Here is a 9,181-nt window from a genome sequence, read left to right on the forward strand (position 1 = left end):
TAAACACTTAATTATGGCGTAAAATGAGATACAATATGAGATAATGCATAATAATAATAATGATAGAAAAGACCCTTTAATTATAATTTTAAAATAAAAATGATATATCATAAAATTAATATATCATCAAGTGATTTTTTTTTTACTTTTCAATTGAAAGGAAAAAAAATACCGTAATTATAATACATGACTTTACAAACCGAAAGCTCTTTAACAATGAATTCAACACAAGAATGCCGTTTAACAATGAATAAAATACAATAATATCCTTTAACAATAAAGAATTCGTAAATCAACGCTTTAAAAAGATATACTATGTAAAAGTACATACTTAAATCCGTAAAATGTCCTTTAGTGTTTAAGACTCATAGAATAGGTAAATTAATATGTAGAATTATACACGGACTACAGAAAAATCAACATAAAATATACTTTGATGAATATATATTATTATATGTAAGACAAACTTTAGAAACAATAAACTATTTCCTTTAAAGGGAAGTAGATCAACACTATGTTAAAATGATTAAAAAAGACAAAATGCTGAAAAATTTAGATCTTAAACGAAGAACTTTTACGTTTCTTTCAGAAGGATCAATGTATTTGTTTATTTGTTTTGAATTTCGCACAAAGCTACTCGAGGGCTATCTGTGCTAGCCGTCCCTAATTTAGTGGTGTAAGACTAGAGGAAAGAAAGCTAGTCATCACCACCCACCGCCAACTCTTGGACTAGTTTTTTTACCAACGAATAGTGGGATTGATCGTCACATTATAACGCCCCACGGCTGAAAGTGCGACCATGTTTGGTGTGATGGTGATTCGAACATGCGACCCTCAGATTCTCTTACTCATGAACGCAAACCGTATCAATGTTGACAGAGTCTCTTCTTACACTTAAAACGCATAAATAAATCCTTGCACTGTTACATTTAACATTATTGACCTATTTCTTTCTTATACACCCTTTTGATTTTCTGATTTGTTTTTAACAAAATCCCTAGTATTGTGCGAAATGTATCACGTACTTTGGATTGGAGTAAATATGGTGTTATTAGCATATTATTATACAGCCTTTTTTACTTTCATTCTGAACTTCTTAGTAATAATTCCTATAATGGTGTAAGCCTTCAATCCAATCTATCACATTAAATTTTTGAAGTTTTGTACGGTTACATTTATATCCAATTTCCTTGTTTTATGTCTTTGTGAACCAATATGCTCTCAGTTCTAAAACAGTCGTCCTGGTATATTACTCTGTTATATAAACTATTTGGGGTAACCGTGCCGTGGACGAAATTTATGTAAATTCAGGATTAATAAAGGTTATCTCAGAACATGAAAAGTTGTTTCCTTTATATATACTTTTAAAGAGAGCAAAACACAACATGTGAAATCGTAAATTTGAATGTATCTCTTCATGGACCCAACAAAGCTTCATGCCAAATTTGGTGAGATTCATCAATTGGTGCGAAGTAGTGGTAAAAAACAACAACAACAGAAACACTCACTTGTACCGCAAAATGCGAAGTTGATAGTTTGTGTATATTTCTTTATCGACCTAATAAACCTCAATACCAATTTTGGTGAAGATCCATACACACCTTGTGAAGTATTTACATGGACATATAATAGACAGTGCTATTATCTTTATATAGATGACTCTTGTAAATTAGATCTGCATGTGATGTATTCATGACGTCATATCTGCACCCTGAAAATGGAGAAAAATAATCAGATTCTCCTTGACACGAAGCGGAAGCGAAACGAGAAAATCGTGACGCTATTGCAACTCTATATCTACACAGGATAAAAATTCGTAAAATTGGGGGCTGTACATCGCGTAATAAAAACGTTTTTTTCAGTATCATTTAAGTAAGGGTTCTATTATAGTTTGATATTCAATGTTACAGTAGAGTAAGCAGACAAACCAGAATTATTAACATGTACTTACATTTGTCTGCCTAGTTACAATAAAACAAAATTAAACGAAAGACACATTTATATTGACATTAAAACATCATTTATTCCGAAAATTTATTTTCTAATCAGTTATTATAAAATACGTTATAAACGAATAGATCTACTTTTCATTTCTGCCGCTTTTTTTGAACAAAACACGAGCTCTGTCTGTCAGAAGTGGTATTCGAACCCACGCCCGGAATACCGGACTGCGACCTTAACGCAGCGCCTTGGACCGCTCGGCCATTCTGACATGTATATACTTCTTGACTATTACATTTTCCTAATTTTTGTACTGTTTTCAAAATATAAATTGTATAATATATTCGAAATAGTGTGAAAATAAAATAAAGAACACTTATCTATATTTTCAAATATAACACAGATTTGCATGCATTGAATAATATCTGCTATACCATGATCAATAAATATAGAACACAAAGTTTCCGTTTCATTGGCACAGGGGTAATTCCGGAGGCTTATAGCACTAAAGACCGCATTTCGATACTTGTGGTAAGCACATCTCAAGTCCGTTGCACGGCTTTGTGCTTAACTATTAATAAAGAAACAGAGAACTTTGAGTTTTTTCATTAAAAGATAAATGAATAAAACACGTTGCAAGTAATAAAGGGAAGTTTAAATTTAGATAATCCTACTTTGTACTTTACGTTTTTCAAGATAAAAGTCTCTAGTTGTACACAAAGTTGTTTATCATATAATCTCTCTCTTTCTAAAATTATAACTATAACACAATACTTTGTTTAAATATTCAGTAGGTTATCCATGTAATATATTTTGTATGAATTCAGTCAACAATTCTGCGTTGGAATAAATTATTATTATTTTTACAATTTTGTCACGGAGCCAAATGGTCAAATAATCTTGATGCAATAGTTTCCATTTTCAATGAGCAAGTGATGAAACCACACGTTACTTAATAGGTGTATTTTAACCTTCAAACGTTTGTTGGTGAAAACTGTTCAATATGTTACAAATTAGCACTGACCTGTTGAATATACTAATATAGGGTATGTGTTTGTGTTTTCTTATAGCAAAGCTACATCGGGATATCTGCTGTGTCCACTGAGAGGAAATGAACCCCTGATTTTAGCATTATAGATCCGGAGACTTACCGCTGTCACAACGGGGTGCACTAACACAGAGCATTAATCCATTTTGAAATGCAGGTCATTTTCTTTTTTTCTTTTTTTCCTGGCCTTACATCACAACTGAAAATATAGGAATCTTTAAATCACATTTTCCACTCAAAACAAATATTGTTGGAACTCTGAAGTTTTTTGGCACCAAGTTCAGATCAATTGGATTAACAAAAACAAAATGGAGGATCTTTCATTTCTCTCTAAGAGTGTGCTGTTCTGTCATACATACATTTGTAAGCGTAAATAGGATGTTTGTAAAAGACATTTTGACCAGTATAACTGTAGATTATTTAAATATTTTAACTTTTTTACAATATTATTTTTTTGAAAAAGAAATACATTATACTAAAAGTAATAACGCTTGAATTTCCTCATCATTTGACATAATGTGGAATATACAGTTTTAAGAGTCAGAACTCGTTTTTAACACAAAATATCGATAATCCATGAACTGATTTCCTAGCAAGTATTACATAGGTCCACTTAATAACAGCAAAATCAGCAGAATATTTTAAGTAATGTGAAATTGAAAACTCGTCTAAATTTTAAACATTGAAAAACAGACTGGGCACGTGAGATGTGTGTAAAACAGCTTTATTACAACACAAAAAACAAAAGAAAAATAGTGTTCTTACTTACATAAAAGAATGTACAATGTCTTAAGTGTGATGTCGGGAAAACCCACTTGTAGAGAAATATATATGCAAAAACGGCTCGTTTGGGTTGAGAAAATATTTTACATAGAAGAGCGAACAACGTTTCGACCTTTTTTGGTAATCGTCATTTCTTCGTGAACCTGACGATAACCCAAGAAGGTCGAAACGTTGTTCGCTCTTCTATAAAATAAATTTCTTAACCCAAACGTGCCGTTTTTGCATATATAATGTCTTAACTGGATAAGTGAAAATATTAGCAGATTTCTTTCCTCAAGACAAATGCCTTAAGAACTAGTCAAATTGAAATCCATGGAAAGCTGCGTATAACTAAGCCTTCATGCTAATACAGGAATCATAGTTCCTTTGTGTTCTGGTAGCATCGTCGTGTGACTAGTCATCTTCTCACAGCGTTCGTTGGCTGTGGACTGCAGACGTCATCCACTCAACCAGCAAAGAACGTTGTTTCTTTCAACACAAAAGTACTGTAACTTTCATTCAGGTAGAGTAGATATTGTCTGCTATAAAAACAAAGACAAAAAGGCAACTTGAATAAGCCAACTTCAACGGTTTAATGTACTACATTTTGATGAGAAAACGTCGTTCTACTAACTAAAGAAGTGTGAAGAACAGTTTATGTATAAACAGGTAGGAAATATATGACATTTTACATATTACACTTTTGGTACCTCGTCTGTTTCACGTTTCTCATTAAACTTGAAATTAAAATTAAAATTTAAAACCAACAGGTTTTAAACTCTTAACATACTTGAGGAGCATGTTATCACTCTTTTATTCCTAAGACTATATAAACATCACACGGACGTCACTTACTATAAGAATTAAACACTTAACTATGGCGTAAAATGAGATACAATATGAGATAATGCATAATAATAATAATGATAGAAAAGACCCTTTAATTATAATTTTAAAATAAAAATGATATATCATAAAATTAATATATCATCAAGTGATTTTTTTTTTACTTTTCAATTGAAAGGAAAAAATACCGTAATTATAATACATGACTTTACAAACCGAAAGCTCTTTAACAATGAATTCAACACAAGAATGCCGTTTAACAATGAATAAAATACAATAATATCCTTTAACAATAAAGAATTCGTAAATCAACGCTTTAAAAAGATATACTATGTAAAAGTACATACTTAAATCCGTAAAAATGTCCTTTAGTGTTTAAGACTCATAGAATAGGTAAATTAATATGTAGAATTATACACGGACTACAGAAAAATCTACATAAAAATATACTTTGATGAATATATATTATTATATGTAAGACAAACTTTAGAAACAATAAACTATTTCCTTTAAAGGGAAGTAGATCAACACTATGTTAAAATGATTAAAAAGACAAAATGCTGAAAAATTTAGATCTTAAACGAAGAACTTTTACGTTTCTTTCAGAAGGATCAATGTATTTGTTTATTTGTTTTGAATTTCGCACAAAGCTACTCGAGGGCTATCTGTGCTAGCCGTCCCTAATTTAGTGGTGTAAGACTAGAGGAAAGAAAGCTAGTCATCACCACCCACCGCCAACTCTTGGACTAGTTTTTTTACCAACGAATAGTGGGATTGATCGTCACATTATAACGCCCCACGGCTGAAAGTGCGACCATGTTTGGTGTGATGGTGATTCGAACATGCGACCCTCAGATTCTCTTACTCATGAACGCAAACCGTATCAATGTTGACAGAGTCTCTTCTTACACTTAAAACGCATAAATAAATCCTTGCACTGTTACATTTAACATTATTGACCTATTTCTTTCTTATACACCCTTTTGATTTTCTGATTTGTTTTTAACAAAATCCCTAGTATTGTGCGAAATGTATCACGTACTTTGGATTGGAGTAAATATGGTGTTATTAGCATATTATTATACAGCCTTTTTTACTTTCATTCTGAACTTCTTAGTAATAATTCCTATAATGGTGTAAGCCTTCAATCCAATCTATCACATTAAATTTTTGAAGTTTTGTACGGTTACATTTATATCCAATTTCCTTTTTTTATGTCTTTGTGAACCAATATGCTCTCAGTTCTAAAACAGTCGTCCTGGTATATTACTCTGTTATATAAACTATTTGGGGTAACCGTGCCGTGGACGAAATTTATGTAAATTCAGGATTAATAAAGGTTATCTCAGAACATGAAAAGTTGTTTCCTTTATATATACTTTTAAAAGAGAGCAAAACACAACATGTGAAATCGTAAATTTGAATGTATCTCTTCATGGACCCAACAAAGCTTCATGCCAAATTTGGTGAAGATTCATCAATTGATGCGAAGTAGTGGTAAAAAACAACAACAACAGAAACACTCACTTGTACCGCAAAATGCGAAGTTGATAGTTTGTGAATATTTCTTTATCGACCTAATAAACCTCAATACCAATTTTGGTGAAGATCCATACACACCTTGTGAAGTATTTACATGGACATATAATAGACAGTGCTATTATCTTTATATAGATGACTCTTGTAAATTAGATCTGCATGTGATGTATTCATGACGTCATATCTGCACCCTGAAAATGGAGAAAAATAATCAGATTCTCCTTGACAGGAAGCGGAAGCGAAACGAGAAAATCGTGACGCTATTGCAACTCTATATCTACACAGGATAAAAATTTCGTAAAATTGGGGCTGTACATCGCGTAATAAAACGTTTTTTCAGTATCATTTAAGTAAGGGTTCTATTATAGTTTGATATTCAATGTTACAGTAGAGTAAGCAGACAAACCAGAATTATTAACATGTACTTACATTTGTCTGCCTAGTTACAATAAAACAAAATTAAACGAAAGACACATTTATATTGACATTAAAACATCATTTATTCCGAAAATTTATTTTCTAATCAGTTATTATAAAATACGTTATAAACGAATAGATCTACTTTTCATTTCTGCCGCTTTTTTTTGAACAAAACACGAGATCTGTGTGTCAGAAGTGGGATTCGAACCCACGCCCGGAATACCGGACTGCGACCTTAACGCAGCGCCTTGGACCGCTCGGCCATTCTGACATGTAAATACTTCTTGACGAGTACATTTTCCTAATTTTGTACTGTTTTCAAAATATAAATTGTATAATATATTCGAAATAGTGTGAAAATAAAATAAAGAACACTTATCTATATTTTCAAATATAACACAGATTTGCATGCATTGAATAATATATGCTATACCATGATCAATAAATATAGAACACAAAGTTTCCGTTTCATTGGCACAGGGTAATTCCGGAGGCTTATAGCACTAAAGACCGCATTTCGATACTTGTGGTAAGCACATCTCAAGTCCGTTGCACGGCTTTGTGCTTAACTATTAATAAAGAAACAGAGAACTTTGAGTTTTTCATTAAAAGATAAATGAATAAAACACGTTGCAAGTAATAAAGGGAAGTTTAAATTTAGATAATCCTACTTTGTACTTTACGTTTTCAAGATAAAAGTCTCTAGTTGTACACAAAGTTGTTTATCATATAATCTCTCTTTCTAAAATTATAACTATAACACAATACTTTGTTTAAATATTCAGTAGGTTATCCATGTAATATATTTTGTATGAATTCAGTCAACAATTCTGCGTTGGAATAAATTATTATTATTTTACAATTTTGTCACGGAGCCAAATGGTCAAATAATCTTGATGCAATAGTTTCCATTTTCAATGAGCAAGTGATGAAACCACACGTTACTTAATAGGTGTATTTTAACCTTCAAACGTTTGTTGGTGAAAACTGTTCAATATGTTACAAATTAGCACTGACCTGTTGAATATACTAATATAGGGTATGTGTTTGTGTTTTTCTTATAGCAAAGCTACATCGGGATATCTGCTGTGTCCACTGAGAGGAAATGAACCCTGATTTTAGCATTATAGATCCGGAGACTTACCGCTGTCACAACGGGGTGCACTAACACAGAGCATTAATCCATTTTTGAAATGCAGGTCATTTTCTTTTTCTTTTTTTTTCCTGGCCTTACATCACAACTGAAAATATAGGAATCTTTAAATCACATTTTCCACTCAAAACAAATATTGTTGGAACTCTGAAGTTTTTTTGGCACCAAGTTCAGATCAATTGGATTAACAAAAACAAAATGGAGGATCTTTCATTTCTCTCTAAGAGTGTGCTGTTCTGTCATACATACATTTGTAAGCGTAAATAGGATGTTTGTAAAAAGACATTTTTGACCAGTATAACTGTAGATTATTTAAATATTTTAACTTTTTTACAATATTATTTTTTTGAAAAAGAAATACATTATACTAAAAAGTAATAACGCTTGAATTTCCTCATCATTTGACATAATGTCGAATATACAGTTTTAAGAGTCAGAACTCGTTTTTAACACAAAATATCGATATTCTATGAACTGATTTCCTAGCAAGTATTACATAGGTCCACTTAATAACAACAAAATCAGCAGAATATTTTAAGTAATGTGAAATTGAAAACTCGTCTAAATTTTAAACATTGAAAAACAGACTGGGCACGTGAGATGTGTGTAAAACAGCTTTATTACAACACAAAAAACAAAAGAAAAATAGTGTTCTTACTTACATAAAAGAATGTACAATGTCTTAAGTGTGATGTCGGGAAAACCCACTTGTAGAGAAATATATATGCAAAAACGGCTCGTTTGGGTTGAGAAAATATTTTACATAGAAGAGCGAACAACGTTTCGACCTTTTTTGGTAATCGTCATTTCTTCGTGAACCTGACGATAACCGAAGAAGGTCGAAACGTTGTTCGCTCTTCTATGTAAAATAAATTTCTTAACCCAAACGTGCCGTTTTTGCATATATAATGTCTTAACTGGATAAGTGAAAATATTAGCAGATTTCTTTCCTCAAGACAAATGCCTTAAGAACTAGTCAAATTGAAATCCATGGAAAGCTGCGTATAACTAAGCCTTCATGCTAATACAGGAATCATAGTTCCTTTGTGTTCTGGTAGCATCGTCGTGTGACTAGTCATCTTCTCACAGCGTTCGTTGGCTGTGGACTGCAGACGTCATCCACTCAACCAGCAAAGAACGTTGTTTCTTTCAACACAAAAGTACTGTAACTTTCATTCAGGTAGAGTAGATATTGTCTGCTATAAAAACAAAGACAAAAAGGCAACTTGAATAAGCCAACTTCAACGGTTTAATGTACTACATTTTGATGAGAAAACGTCGTTCTACTAACTAAAGAAGTGTGAAGAACAGTTTATGTATAAACAGGTAGGAAATATATGACATTTTACATATTACACTTTTGGTACCTCGTCTGTTTCACGTTTCTCATTAAACTTGAAATTAAAATTAAAATTTAAAACCAACAGGTTTTAAACTCTTAACATACTTGAGGAGCATGTTATCACTCTTTT

The 9,181-nt window shown here is 31.9% G+C and overlaps 2 non-coding genes across 2 annotated transcripts; both read right to left on the bottom strand.

The window, feature by feature from the left end:
- Positions 1 to 2,128: 2,128 nt before the first annotated feature.
- Positions 2,129 to 2,212, bottom strand: TRNAL-AAG (transfer RNA leucine (anticodon AAG)). Its single transcript has one exon. It is a non-coding gene; the product is annotated as a tRNA-Leu (tRNA).
- A 4,531-nt stretch (positions 2,213 to 6,743) lies between these two features.
- Positions 6,744 to 6,827, bottom strand: TRNAL-AAG (transfer RNA leucine (anticodon AAG)). The gene has a single exon. It is a non-coding gene; the product is annotated as a tRNA-Leu (tRNA).
- Positions 6,828 to 9,181: the final 2,354 nt, after the last annotated feature.

The sequence above is a fragment of the Tachypleus tridentatus genome, chromosome 12, assembly GCF_004210375.1.
Source record: "Tachypleus tridentatus isolate NWPU-2018 chromosome 12, ASM421037v1, whole genome shotgun sequence".
NCBI lineage: Eukaryota > Metazoa > Arthropoda > Merostomata > Xiphosura > Limulidae > Tachypleus > Tachypleus tridentatus.